Genomic DNA, 12211 nt, shown 5'->3' on the forward strand with positions numbered 1-12211 from the left:
TTTATTCTTTTTGCTGCAATTGCAAAAGTAATTGCTTTTTGTATTTCTTTTTCTGAGATTTCATTGTTAGTATATAGGAATACAATGGACTTTTGTACGTTGATTTTGTAGCCAGCAACTTTACTGTATTCGTTGATTGTTTCTAACAGCTTTTTGGTGGGGTCTTTAAGGTTTTCTATATATAGCACCATGTCATCTGCAAAGAGTGACAATTTAACTTCTTCATTTCCAATTTGGATGCCTTTTATTTATTTCTCTTGCCTGATGGCTCTGGCAAGGACTTCCAACAGTATGTTGAAAAGCAGAGGTGACAGGGGACAGCCCTGTCGTGTTCCTGAACGTAGAGCAAAGGGCTTCAGGAAAACCAAGTATTTATCTTCCCAGCCTCTCTATTAGATAGTAGATCAAAAGCACATATGCCCTTTGACCACTAATTCCATTTCTAAGGACTCCTATACCAGCAGTTACTACCACAGATGGGCTCAGAGACTTGTATATACCCAAAGACCTTCATTACAGTGTTACTTACCATTGTGAAAAATCATAAACATCCTAAATGTTCGACGTGTGTTTTTGGGTCCCAACTGATGAGGCAATCATTCAGTGTCTGGTTCCAGTACCTATGTTACCTCACTGGGAAAACAGAAGGAAATACAATTTACCTCTCAGGGTTATGGCGAGGACCAGAGATAAGAACAAAGTTTGTCTAGTGCATGGCTGGTGCTGAGTCAATTGTAATGCATGTGAATCTCCCAAACCTTCCATCATCTGCCCCATATTTTACCAACCAAAAGAATGGAGAATGAGCCAGTGTCAAAGGTTTCTGATTGGTTTATCTTTTCAGATCTCAGGAGAGTGAAATTCTATCCTCCACCCCTCACTCTGGAGGGAGAGTTGCCCATGTGACAAGATGGGGACAGCACAGCTTTGGGGCAAAGCTATTCTTGGTTGAAATCTGTGTTAGATGACTTCCTGCTCTACCATCCTGCAGAGGTGTCCCTCAACCCTTGTCCTGTAAAATGGGGTAACGGTGTCTGCAACCTGGTACGCCCCAAACAGATGCTGCTTCCCCCTCCTGACACCAGATGTTGAAGGAAGCCCACTTTCCTGTCCCAGAGGCGTCCCGGTGTTAGCACCGAGAACACTGATATGCTAAGGGCTTCTGTTCCAGCTGGAAATCTCCTGGGCCAGTCAGGGCTCCTGGCTAAAAGGTGACCTAATTATTAGTGAAGCCTCCAGAGATGAAAGCTAAGACATAATCCACCCCTGAATGGCTTCAGAAGGAGCAGATAATGGGACAGTAAAATTAATCTTGTAGAAAAACACAATTAGCTATATCATTTACACATCTCATCTGCTTCCACGTTGGGTGACATGGGGAGCAGCATTGCCTGAGACCTTCACAGCCCAGCCTCCCATTTCACAAGGATGGATGCGTCTTTTGCTGGGAAAATATTTTCATTTTACATTCAGAGGTCACTGCTGGGAAAATATTTTCATTTCACATTCCGAAGATAGAAAGAATCTTCGGAAGCCAAGATGACCCAGAGAACCAAATAAATGCGAAGGCCCCTCCATCTTCCCCACCCCCATTTCATGCCTCTGTCAAGTCACGTCAAAGCACACCAAGCACCCCTTACAGAGAACACGTCACGAAGGCCCCTCACTAGGACTGGGGGGGCCGAAAGAATGAGCCCCTGTGTCTGCACTTCCAGAGCTCCCAGGCCAGAGGGGCGGCACAGACAGACCTGACACCCCCCCCACCCCCACCAGCTGCCTGCTGTGTGACCTTGAGGAAGCACTTCACCTCCCTTGGTAGGCCTGCATTTCCTTCCAGATAATGCACAGCTAATAAGGGTGCCTCCCTCACGCCCACGGCTGGGGGAGGAGCAGAGACAAAGCCTGCAGAGCTCCCTGCACAGGACTGGCTCACGGCAGCCTTGGTAACTGGGAGCGGGCATGACGCCTACCGCAGGGCATTATTTATTGAGCACCAGGTCCTGTCAGTGACAGCACACCTGAGGGCATCTAATTGGAAACTCACAGTGACTCTCATTGTTCAGAGGAGGGGACTGGGGCTCTGAGAGGTGAAATGACTTCGTCACAGCTGGAAAGTGACCAAATCCAGTTTTGAACCCTGTGGCCTGTGTGACTGTGAGGCCCGAGCTAGTTTCTGAAATATTACTCTATGGAAGTGTAGTGAGCTGGGCTGAATTGTGCCCGTCCCCCCTCCCCCAATTTTGTATGTTGAAGTCCTAACCCCAGCACCACAGAACGTGACTGGATTTCAAGACGGGGTCTCTAAAGGGTCTTTGCGGTAAAATGAGGTCACATGTGTGGGCCCTGATCCAATCTGACTGGGGTCCTGATAAGAAGAGATCAGGACACAGACACACACAGAGGGACAGCCACATGAAGACACGGGGAGAAGACGGCCATCTGCATGCCAGGGAGAGAGGCCTCAGGAGAAACCAGCCTACCCTCACCTGGATCTCGGACGTCCAGCCTCCAGAACTGTGAGAACGTACGTTTCTGCTGTTTAAGGCCCCGGTCTGTGGCACTTTGTCATGGTGCCCGAACTAATGAACACAGGGAGCATCAGGAATGGGAGAGACGAGTCCAACCTGGGGGTGTGGAGATTTCTTAGAGGAACTGCACCTCCAGCTGACCTTGAAGTTCAGACAGGAGGGGCTGGCCATGGGAGGGCTTCTTCTGGTCCCAGGTGCCAGTCTCTCTCTCTGCCCATTTTGCTCTTAGGTATAAGCTGACTTCCTCTGGAGCTTTTATTCTCTCAACCCAGGCCATGCCACCCTGGGAAACAGCCCAACCAGGAGACAGAGAGCCTCCCTCACGGGCCCTCAGGCTCCTCTCCTGGGCGTGCAAGATCTGCGCACACATGGGCACACACACATAATACACACACGTGTTAGGTCACTCAAGTTTTCAAAAGAAAGCAGGAAATCAGAATGTTCTTTGAAATCTCCTGGTTTTCAGATATTTCCAATAAATAAAAGCAATTTAAAAAGCATACAAACAAACCACATCTGTGTATCTAGTGTAGCCCAGCCTGCAGAATTCCGGTTTGCAAACCTGGAACCAATGGTTCTGAAACCTGAGTGCGTGCTAATCACCTGGAGGGCTGGTTAAAGCAGAGTGTCTGATCCTGCAGGGTCCGGGGCAGGGACCTGAGAATTCCTTCCTCTACCAACTTCCCAGGTGAGGCAGATGCTGCTGGTTCGGGGACCCCACTTGGAGAAGCAGTCTGGACTGATGCTCTCTATGTTCCATCCCAGCTCTGAAAGGCACGTTCATGACTCTAGAATGCAGAGTGCAAGCTCTCCACTCGAAGGGAGGAAGCAGCTGGTCCCGACAGGACAAGGAGCCCTATGAGCGCCTGTGACCACCAGCTGACAAGACCACCTGGCAGGAGCAGCCAAGCAGGGACCAGGCACCTTTGTGCTACTGAGCTTCAATCGGAAAAATTCACCCTTGTGAATTGCTTTGAAAACTCTTAATGAGCTATTTTACAAACAATGCAGGTGATGTCAAAATATGCAACAGATTAAGATATAAAGTGGAAAAGCCTGACCGGGAAGCTTTTGGGGCTGTAGAATTTCTGTGTTAGTTTCCTGGGGCTGTCGTAACAAATGACCACTAACTAGGGGGCTTAAAACAACAGAAATGCATTCTCTTCCAGTTCTCGAGGCCGGAAGTCCAAAAATCAAGGTGTCGGCAGGGATTGTCGGTCTGCAGACTCTCCAGGAGCATCTTTTGCAGGACTGTCTCCTAATTTCTGGTGGCTGCCTTGTGGCAGCACCACTCTGCTTTTCACCTGCCCTCCTGTGTCTCCGTGTCCTCTCTCCGTCTTAAAAGGACACCAGTCATTGGATTTAGGGCTCATCCTAAATCCAGGGTGATTTCATCCCAAGATTCTCAACTATATTTATTTCCAAAGTTATATTCTGAGATTCAGGTGGACGTGAATTTTTAGGGGATGCCCTTCAATCCACTATTGTCTCCTTACTCCCGTTTTTAAAATGTCATTCTAATACATTTGGCCATTTGGGTTTTCTGCTCACAGCAAATGGGAAAGAGGTTGTCGTGCGGGTGATAGGTAGGGGATCCTGCTCGCTGCGCCTTTTGTCATGCAGGGAGTCACGTGGGGCGGCCTGCAGGGTCTCTGGTCTTGCTCCCCACATAAGAATGCAGGATACGGCTAGGCCAAGAAGGAACACCCACGGAGCCATGGATAGGGGAGTCCTACCACTGTATTCTTGCTGGAGGCTGGGTTGGAGACACAGGAAACAGGAGCCACACTATCTGCAACCTGCTGTCCACTTCTCTGCAAACTGTAACCCACACTCCACCATGCTAGCTGCAATCCCCTCTTGTTAGCTCAGCCAACATCTTCTTGCTAGCCCCCATTTTTCTGCTAGTGTAGCCACGGCAGTTATATCAATGCCCAATGGCTCACTGGTTACAGCTGACGGCCAACTAGCCACAGCTGATGGCCATGCAATCACAGTTGATGGCCATTTACTACCTGAGCCAGCACCTTTCCATATGAGGCCAAGAGCCTGGAAACTGCTCTTTGGGGCTCTGTCTCCATAGAGGTGATGGGGTGTGTGGTGAGGATGGTCCCCGGCAGCCCCCCGACTGGGAGGGAGGTCACAGAGATAGCAAGGAAAGCACGACGCGCTCTAAACAATTCCAGGAGCTTGGGGACGCTCAGTGCACAACGGCCCCCAGCCCTTTGCCCCTGGTCCAGCTCTGTGCATAAAGCTGACCCGATTCCCCCCCCCCCCAATTCTTTTCAACACCCTCTGTTTTAGGAGGCAGGGCAACGTGCCTTGCATTTTAGAATGACTCTGGTCCAAAAGGAGAAAACTTAGACTTTGAGAGGTAAAAATTCAATCTTTTGGAAAATCTGCTCACAAGGAACCTACCCCGCCCCCCATCCCACTCTCCAACCCCCGGTGGACCAGAGAACCAAGGGGCGCCTGCCTGATAGAGAAACGATGGTAAATTATGGATCTTTGGGGAAAAAACCATGCCATGGCTGGAAGTCCTAGGTCAGCTCAGAGCCCATGGACCAGCCATGTGCTAATTTCACTCCTGCTTCTACCAAAACCCCAGCCCAGCTGCAAGAGCGAGCGGAGACGTTACAGACAGAACAGCCCCGTTAGGTCATCGCCGAGCTGCCTGCAATGCAGCTCAGTCTTGCGCTGTGTAATCTCCAGCACTCCGGGGATCCTGTGAATTTTAGACACTCGCCCAGGGCCCCTGGCTCCACAGAGCGTGGAATGAATTGCACTCATCCATCTGTGGGCTTTTAAAAAATTCAATAATTAATTCAAGCATACAGTGGTATTACTGTTAGGAGAATTTGGCCTTTCTGTGGCTCTTTACTTTGGCAAAGTGCTTTTATAATCATTTACCAGCTAAATAATTTAATACAAGTTACTGCTACACGCTGGCAACCCAGTGCTTAGCTGGGCGATATTGGAAAGCTGTGAACGAAGCAGGGGAATTGCTGAATGACATTATAGGGCCCTGGGTATTTGTTTCCCAGGTGGTGTGCAATACCTTTCTTGACCTCAACATGCCCTTGAACCTGGGTTCTGATTCATCCTGGGCCATTCCCGTTAGAGTGACAGTGAACCAAATGAGACAGGGGTTTTCAGAGGGAGGGGAATTAAGTTATTCTAGCCCAATCCCTCATTTTATGGCAGGGGAGACTGAAACCCAGGAGGGTCCCTGCTTTGCCTAAGGTCACACGGCTAGTCTGACTCCCTGGGATGAGGAAAGGGAGCCACAGCCAGCATAACTCAGGACCTGGGGTAGCAGTCAGGTTTAGAGTATTGCCCCTCCCCCATGTGGGGCCGAAGGGCAACTTGGAGCAAGAAGGGGAAACCAGAAGCCTCGCTGGGCCCCGTCTCAGATGGCATAAGTGTGGGGGCAGGGCTGGGCTTGGAGCAGGGGAGGGGGCTGCATCTTTGGTTGGATGTCTACCTAGATGGTGACTAGGTACTTGAAGTGTCTGGTTTTCTCCCTTCTGCCAACGTATCTTCCGAGCATGGTCTTAATGACCAGGTACCATCTCATCTGAGAGATGGAACAATTATAGAGCCCACCCCAGGAGGTGGGGGGAGGGGGTTCAGAGGCGGCACTTGTCGGCACACACGCATGGTAGCTGTTAATAGGGTCGCTTTAACCAGATATTAAGGCTCCTTTACCCATAAAATGGGTATAATCATATTGCCCCTTCTGTTTTAGAATTTGTGTGAAGCTAAAAAGAAAAAGATCATCATCATCTAATCCTTCACCCTGGAGGAGGGTCGGAGGCGGGTGTCTTTCTAGAGGCTCCAGAGGGGTCCAGGCAGGAACAAAAATCCTTCTCCTTAGAGTTTTATCTGTCAGGACACCCAGGAATCGGCTTGAACTGACAGTGTGAGAAGGGGGGTGCTGTGACAATTTTTGGACCAGCTGGAGGGCATAGAGAGGGGACAGATGGTTGGTGTCCTGGAGGACCTGAGGCTGTCACAGAGGAGTGGTGACCTTCTTCGAGGGACAGGGCCAGCCTGAGAGGCCAGGGGAGTAGCTGTCCATTGGCCACATGGCAAGGGGTCCATTGACATAAGCCCTGCTCATACAGGTAGAGAGAGGGTGGGATGGTGGGAGTGGGCCCGGCAGGACGCCATTGGTGCACCCAGGGCAGTGAGAGTCCTGGGAGGTTGAGTGTGGGGAGGGAGTCTGGCTTGATCTGTGAGCTCGCCTGCCATGGCTCTTGCTGGGGGCAAATGGATGCTGAAAGCCCCAGGGATAAGTTCTGCTCCACTGAATGGCCAGTGATAGTGCACCCTACTCCCTATTGGCCTCAGTTTCCCTGTCTATAAAATCGGGGTGCAGAACTATAGTATTACCCAAACTCTGAAAAACCCTTGACCCTAAGATAAATTTTCACTCTATCTGCATATCCTCTCCAGGTAAGACGGGAGCTTTATCTTCTGCATTTGACCCCCTCCCACCTGCCAATATAAGGTAACTGTTGGATGTGCTCCTTAGAACTGCACAACTGCCCCCTACTGCCCCCCAGACCCTGAGTGGCCTCTAGTGAGTGGGAAGACTGCTTCTTACCCCTCCTTCCCTGCCCAGGTCACTGGATACCCTTTTAGGTTCCTTCCAGCCAAACAGTGACAACGTTCCTTGCATGCCCATCATGGAAAATTGCAGAGCTCTGAACTGAAATCTAAAAGTGGGAGCACTTTAAAAATCATCTTTTGTTATATCCCAAATTTTGTTGCTGAAATAAAGAAAACCTTTGTGATCACTTCTCTTGATTTGTAGATGAGGAAACTGAGGTCTGGAGAACACCACTCACTGGAGCCGGCGTCCATCTCTTCCTTCTTCACCCCCCCACCTCCCATCCCACCAAGGTCAAGGGATTTACAGCCAAAGCAGGACTGAGCTTAGAAATATTTTAGGAAAATTAGGAATTGCTGAGTGGTTGGTTCATTAAGACTATAAAGGCAAAATTGAAGAAAAAAAAAGGCTATATAGGCAACAACAAACACTCCCCACCCCTCCAAAAAACCCAAACTCCCAAAACACATGCAGTGTTCTGTTTAAATAGCTAACAGGTCACCAAATGGCCTGGGCCCTATAATCCTGTGTACTCAGTGTCTACAGGTACAAACAAACAAAAATATCATTAATTCATTCATTTCTTAGCCATTACTCAGTACCTGACATGTGCCAAGCGCTGGGGGACCTGGAAGTCCATAGAATACTGAAGAACACTAGAAACTGCCCTTAGGATTTTGTCTCTACATTGTTTTTAAATACGGTTTGGAGTTTTCCAGAAAGGAGCCTTTTGCAGCAGAGTTAACTCTAGGAAGGAGAACGTCACTGTTGTGTCAGGGGCAACCCTGCCTTCAGTGTGAATCACACCATGACTTTTCTTACTACACACTTGAACTTGGCTACAAACCTGACTCTTAAATGTGTGACTCTACTGTGAATGTAAAACGAGTGGATGCCTGTTCCGTAATCTTCCCAAGTCCCTGCTGTGTGCCCAGCCTATTCTAGGCACGGGGGATAGAGAAATGAAAGCCCAAGCTGTTCTGCCAGGATGTGCATGCGATCTCAGGAGTAGAGAAGCATAACGAAAGCCAGGTCAGGCTTCAAGGAGGAGGTGACACTGGATCTGGGCTTTGAAGGATGAATAGGAGTTGGCCAAGTGGACAAAGGGATGGGGGGTGCATTCCAGGCAGAGGAAAGGGCATTAGCCAAGGCCTGGATGCAGGTGCTTTGGGGATGAGGAGGTTGGTGTGGCTGGAGTACAGGGTTCAAGGAGAGGTGGGGAGGACTCCCCGGCGGGGCTGATTCTTCCTGAGTGTAGATACCCAGAGGCCCTATGTCTCTCCCTAATCTGCATCAGCGGACTCTGAGAACTGAGGAGCGGGGCAGAGAAACTTCAAACCATCACAAATGAGGATGTGTGCAGAATAGGTAACGCCATAGACGTGGATTAGGTAGATCTTCAATTTCTCACCACACACACACGCAATAACTAAAGTAACCATGTGAGGTAATGGACGTGTTAACCAACCTTACTGTGGTGATCGTGTCACAATATTTATGTGCGTCAGATACCACAATGTGAACCATAAACATACACAATGTTATATGTCAATCATATCTCAATAAAGCTAAAAACATTTTCAAAATAGTGTCTTGGCAAAGACAAAAAACAAAACAAAACATAGTAGTTGCCAGGAGCTTGGGAAGAGGGGAAGATGGGGAGTGCCTATTAATGGGTATCGGTTGCTTTTTGGGGTGATGAAAATGTTCTGGAATTAGTGGTGATGGTTGCACAACTTTGCGAATACTAAAAACCTAAGTGAAGTATATACGTTTTAAAATGGTGAAATTTGTGGTACATGAATTATAGCTCAACTTAAAAAAAAAAAAAAAGACTCACGGATGAAGCATCTCTGGGTCAACATGGCCAGGCTGTGGGAAATGGGGCAGAACCTTCTGGGTCACTGCAGCCTCCCCATGCTGACAGCCTGGTCCACCGCTCTGGCCACATGCATGGTGCTCACCAGTGCTGGGGGGTCAGGCTGCTTATGGGGAAGGCTGCTGGCAAGCGTAGAGCCCGCCTTGGCTCTGCCTGGCTCTCTGGGGCTTGGGCCTGGGCCTGAACTTCTCTGAGCTACCAAGAGGCTCACGAGGATGTGGGGATAGAGTTTCCTTAGTCACTCTCGGACTAATCCTACACCCGTAACAGGCATCTACCACCTAGTCCTGGCTCCAGCATAAGCTACCAAGAAGAGAGACCACAGGGGTACCGAATTAGAGGTCAAAGCCATAATCATAGCCAAAGCAGCCCATGTTTTGTAAAAAATATAATAATAGCTCATTGGATCCTCAACACTACGATGGAAGTATTATCATCATGTCTACTTTATAGATGGGGAAACGGAGGCACAGAGAAGTTAACCAACTTGTCTAGTCACACAGCTAGAAGTGGGAGAGACGGGATTGGAAGTCAGACTGTCACTGCCTTCTGCCGTGGCAGTCTGGACTTCAACCAGTGGGACAACTGGAAGCCACAGAGATGCTTGGACTTGGAAACGGCAGGGTCTTGAGTGGTGGGGACAGCAGCTGGCTGCCCAGGGGAGGGTGGATGGAGGTGGTGTGTCTGTCCCTGGGATCCGTGACCCTAGAAGTGTGCCTAAAAGAGTGCCTAAAAGTCATTTTGAAAAACCAAAAACATGTCAAAAATCCTGCGAGGCACTTGGGAGTTAGACTGTTGGTGCTAGGATAAAACTGGGGCGCAGAGGGGGAGACTAAGTCCTGTTGGTTTTACTGTGTGTACGCTGTAAAAATACCTTAAATCTGTTTGTCGGGCCGGCCCAGTGGCTCAAGCGGTTGGAGCTCCATGCTCCTAACTCCGAAGGCTGCCGGTTCGATTCTCACATGGGCCAGTGGGCTCTCAACCACAAGACTGCCAGTTCAACTCCTCGAGTCCCGCAAGGGACAGTGGGCTGCGCCCCCTGCAACTAAGATTGAACACGGCACCTTGAGCTGAGCTGCCTCTGGGATGGCTCAGTTGGTTGGAGCACGTCCTCTCAACCACAAGGTTGCCGGTTCGACTCCCACAAGGGATGGTGGGCTGTGCCCCCTGCAACTAGAAAACGGCAACTGGACCTGGAGCTGAGCTGCGCCCTCCACAACTAAGACTGAAAGGACAACAACTTGACTTGGAAAATAAAAGTCCTGGAAGTACACACTGGTTCCCAATAAAGTCCTGTTCCCCTTCCCCCAATAAAATCTTTAAAAAAAAAAAAATGTCCCACAACCACCATCACAGCTTCGTTGTCCCCATTCCTGTGACTGTGGCCTCTTTAACCTAATTTCTTACCAAGACCTTGCCTGTTCAGAACTCCCTGATATCCCCAAATCACTGCACCCTTACAGTCCCGGAGCCTGTAGAGAGTTCCGTGGTGGCCCCCCAAAAGATGTCCAGGTCTAATCCCCGGGACATGTGACTATTGCCTTATTGGCAAAGATGTGATTAAATGAAGGATTTTGAGGAGCACCTTTTCCCAGTGGCCTTGAAACCCAATGACCCGTGTCCTTAGAAGAGGCACAGAAGGAAGCAGTGGACCACGGAGGCAGATCACAGTGATGTACCACAAGCCAAGTCACACCTGGGGCCACGAGAAGCTGGAAGAGACAGGAACAGCTTTCCCCCCGACAGTCTCTACAGGGAGTGTGGCCTGGCTGACTGACACCTTGACCTTGGACTTCTGGCCTCCAGAACCGTGAGACAATACATGTCTATTGATTTACGCCACCCAATCTGTGGCTCCAGCATAAGCTACCAAGAAGAGAGCTTGCACCTTCCGTTCACCTACCTGCAATGCCCTCTCCCCTGCACATGAGGTCTGGTCTGCTGTCCTTCAGGGGTCCCTCGTGGATTTCATCTTTTGCCCACAGCTCCCTGGCAGTGGAGATGCCCCCCGCCCCCAACCCTGCCGTGGCTCCCTGCTTAGCTGAGACTTGCCATTTCATTTCCTAACTTGGTAAGCTGCTGGTGGGTGGGCTACCTGTGTTGTACATTTGCATTGCCTGTGTGTGCCCTTCAGGGCCTGGCGGGCCCACACAGAATGAAGCTGCCAAGTCTCAACGACCAGCACGTCAAAACCCAGGACGCACTGTGACTGTTCACAGCTGTATCTGGTACAACCACGGGTCCTTCTTGCCTCAGTCTTCTTCAGTTGACAGAGACTGATGGGGAGAGAGGCCCACAAGGGTCCAGGATGGTCCGCCCTGCAGCAACCTGTGTGGGATTCGGCCCAGTGCGTCTGTGTGCCTGTGGCCTGTTGTAGGGTCTGTAAAACGCTGGCACCTGAGACAGGGACAAAGCCACTCCCTCCCTGAAGCCCACAGGGTTTCTCCTGACCCCTGAACTTAGGAGGCCAGACATTAACCCAGGCTGGCACGTGGGCAAGTTCTAACTATTCTTCACCTGCTGCAGCAGGAACCAGAGTGTCAGGAAGGCGGCTCCCTTGGTTCCATGTCAGAAACCTGAACCACAGAGATGCCGTATCACTGCACAGGTCCTGTTGTTCAAAGGGCCTTTGCCAGCAGGCTGCTAAGGCCAGGCCCGGAGGCGGGTGGTAGGGGTCAGCTCCTGGGACACCTGCCTCCCCCAGGCTGGTCAGGAGTAGTGTCTGCCAGAGCCGGGGCCCTGCCAGGCTGTCCTGAGGTCAAAGGCCTACTTGCAGGCTGCTGGAGACCTGGGGCAAGTTCACAAGAATCCAGTTCTGCCATCTGTACAAGGGGTGGAGCCCTCTTGGGGATTGAAATAGGGTACCGAGGCCAGGTTACTAGCTTCAGCCACAGGCTCAGCACAGCAGGCAGTGGCTGTTTCCGCTCTGTTTATTGCAGGGGGTAGGGGTTGGGGGTCTGCTGGGTGTGGGGTTCTCTCATGGTTCTGTTGGCTGGTGGCAAATGCTGGGTCTCTGGCCATCAGGCAGGCAAAGGGCCTGGGTAAAGGGTATGAAAGAAAGGCTTTGGGGACACCCACTCTGCCTCCACAGGACTGGAAGCCGGACACAGGTGCCTGGGGAAGTCGCCCGTTCGTTCTCCAGCGACAGTCTTCCTCTAGCTCCCCGTACCGCTCCCTCGGCCCCACAGC

Source organism: Rhinolophus hipposideros (assembly GCF_964194185.1).
Source record: "Rhinolophus hipposideros genome assembly, chromosome: 1".
In the NCBI taxonomy this organism is placed as follows: domain Eukaryota; kingdom Metazoa; phylum Chordata; class Mammalia; order Chiroptera; family Rhinolophidae; genus Rhinolophus; species Rhinolophus hipposideros.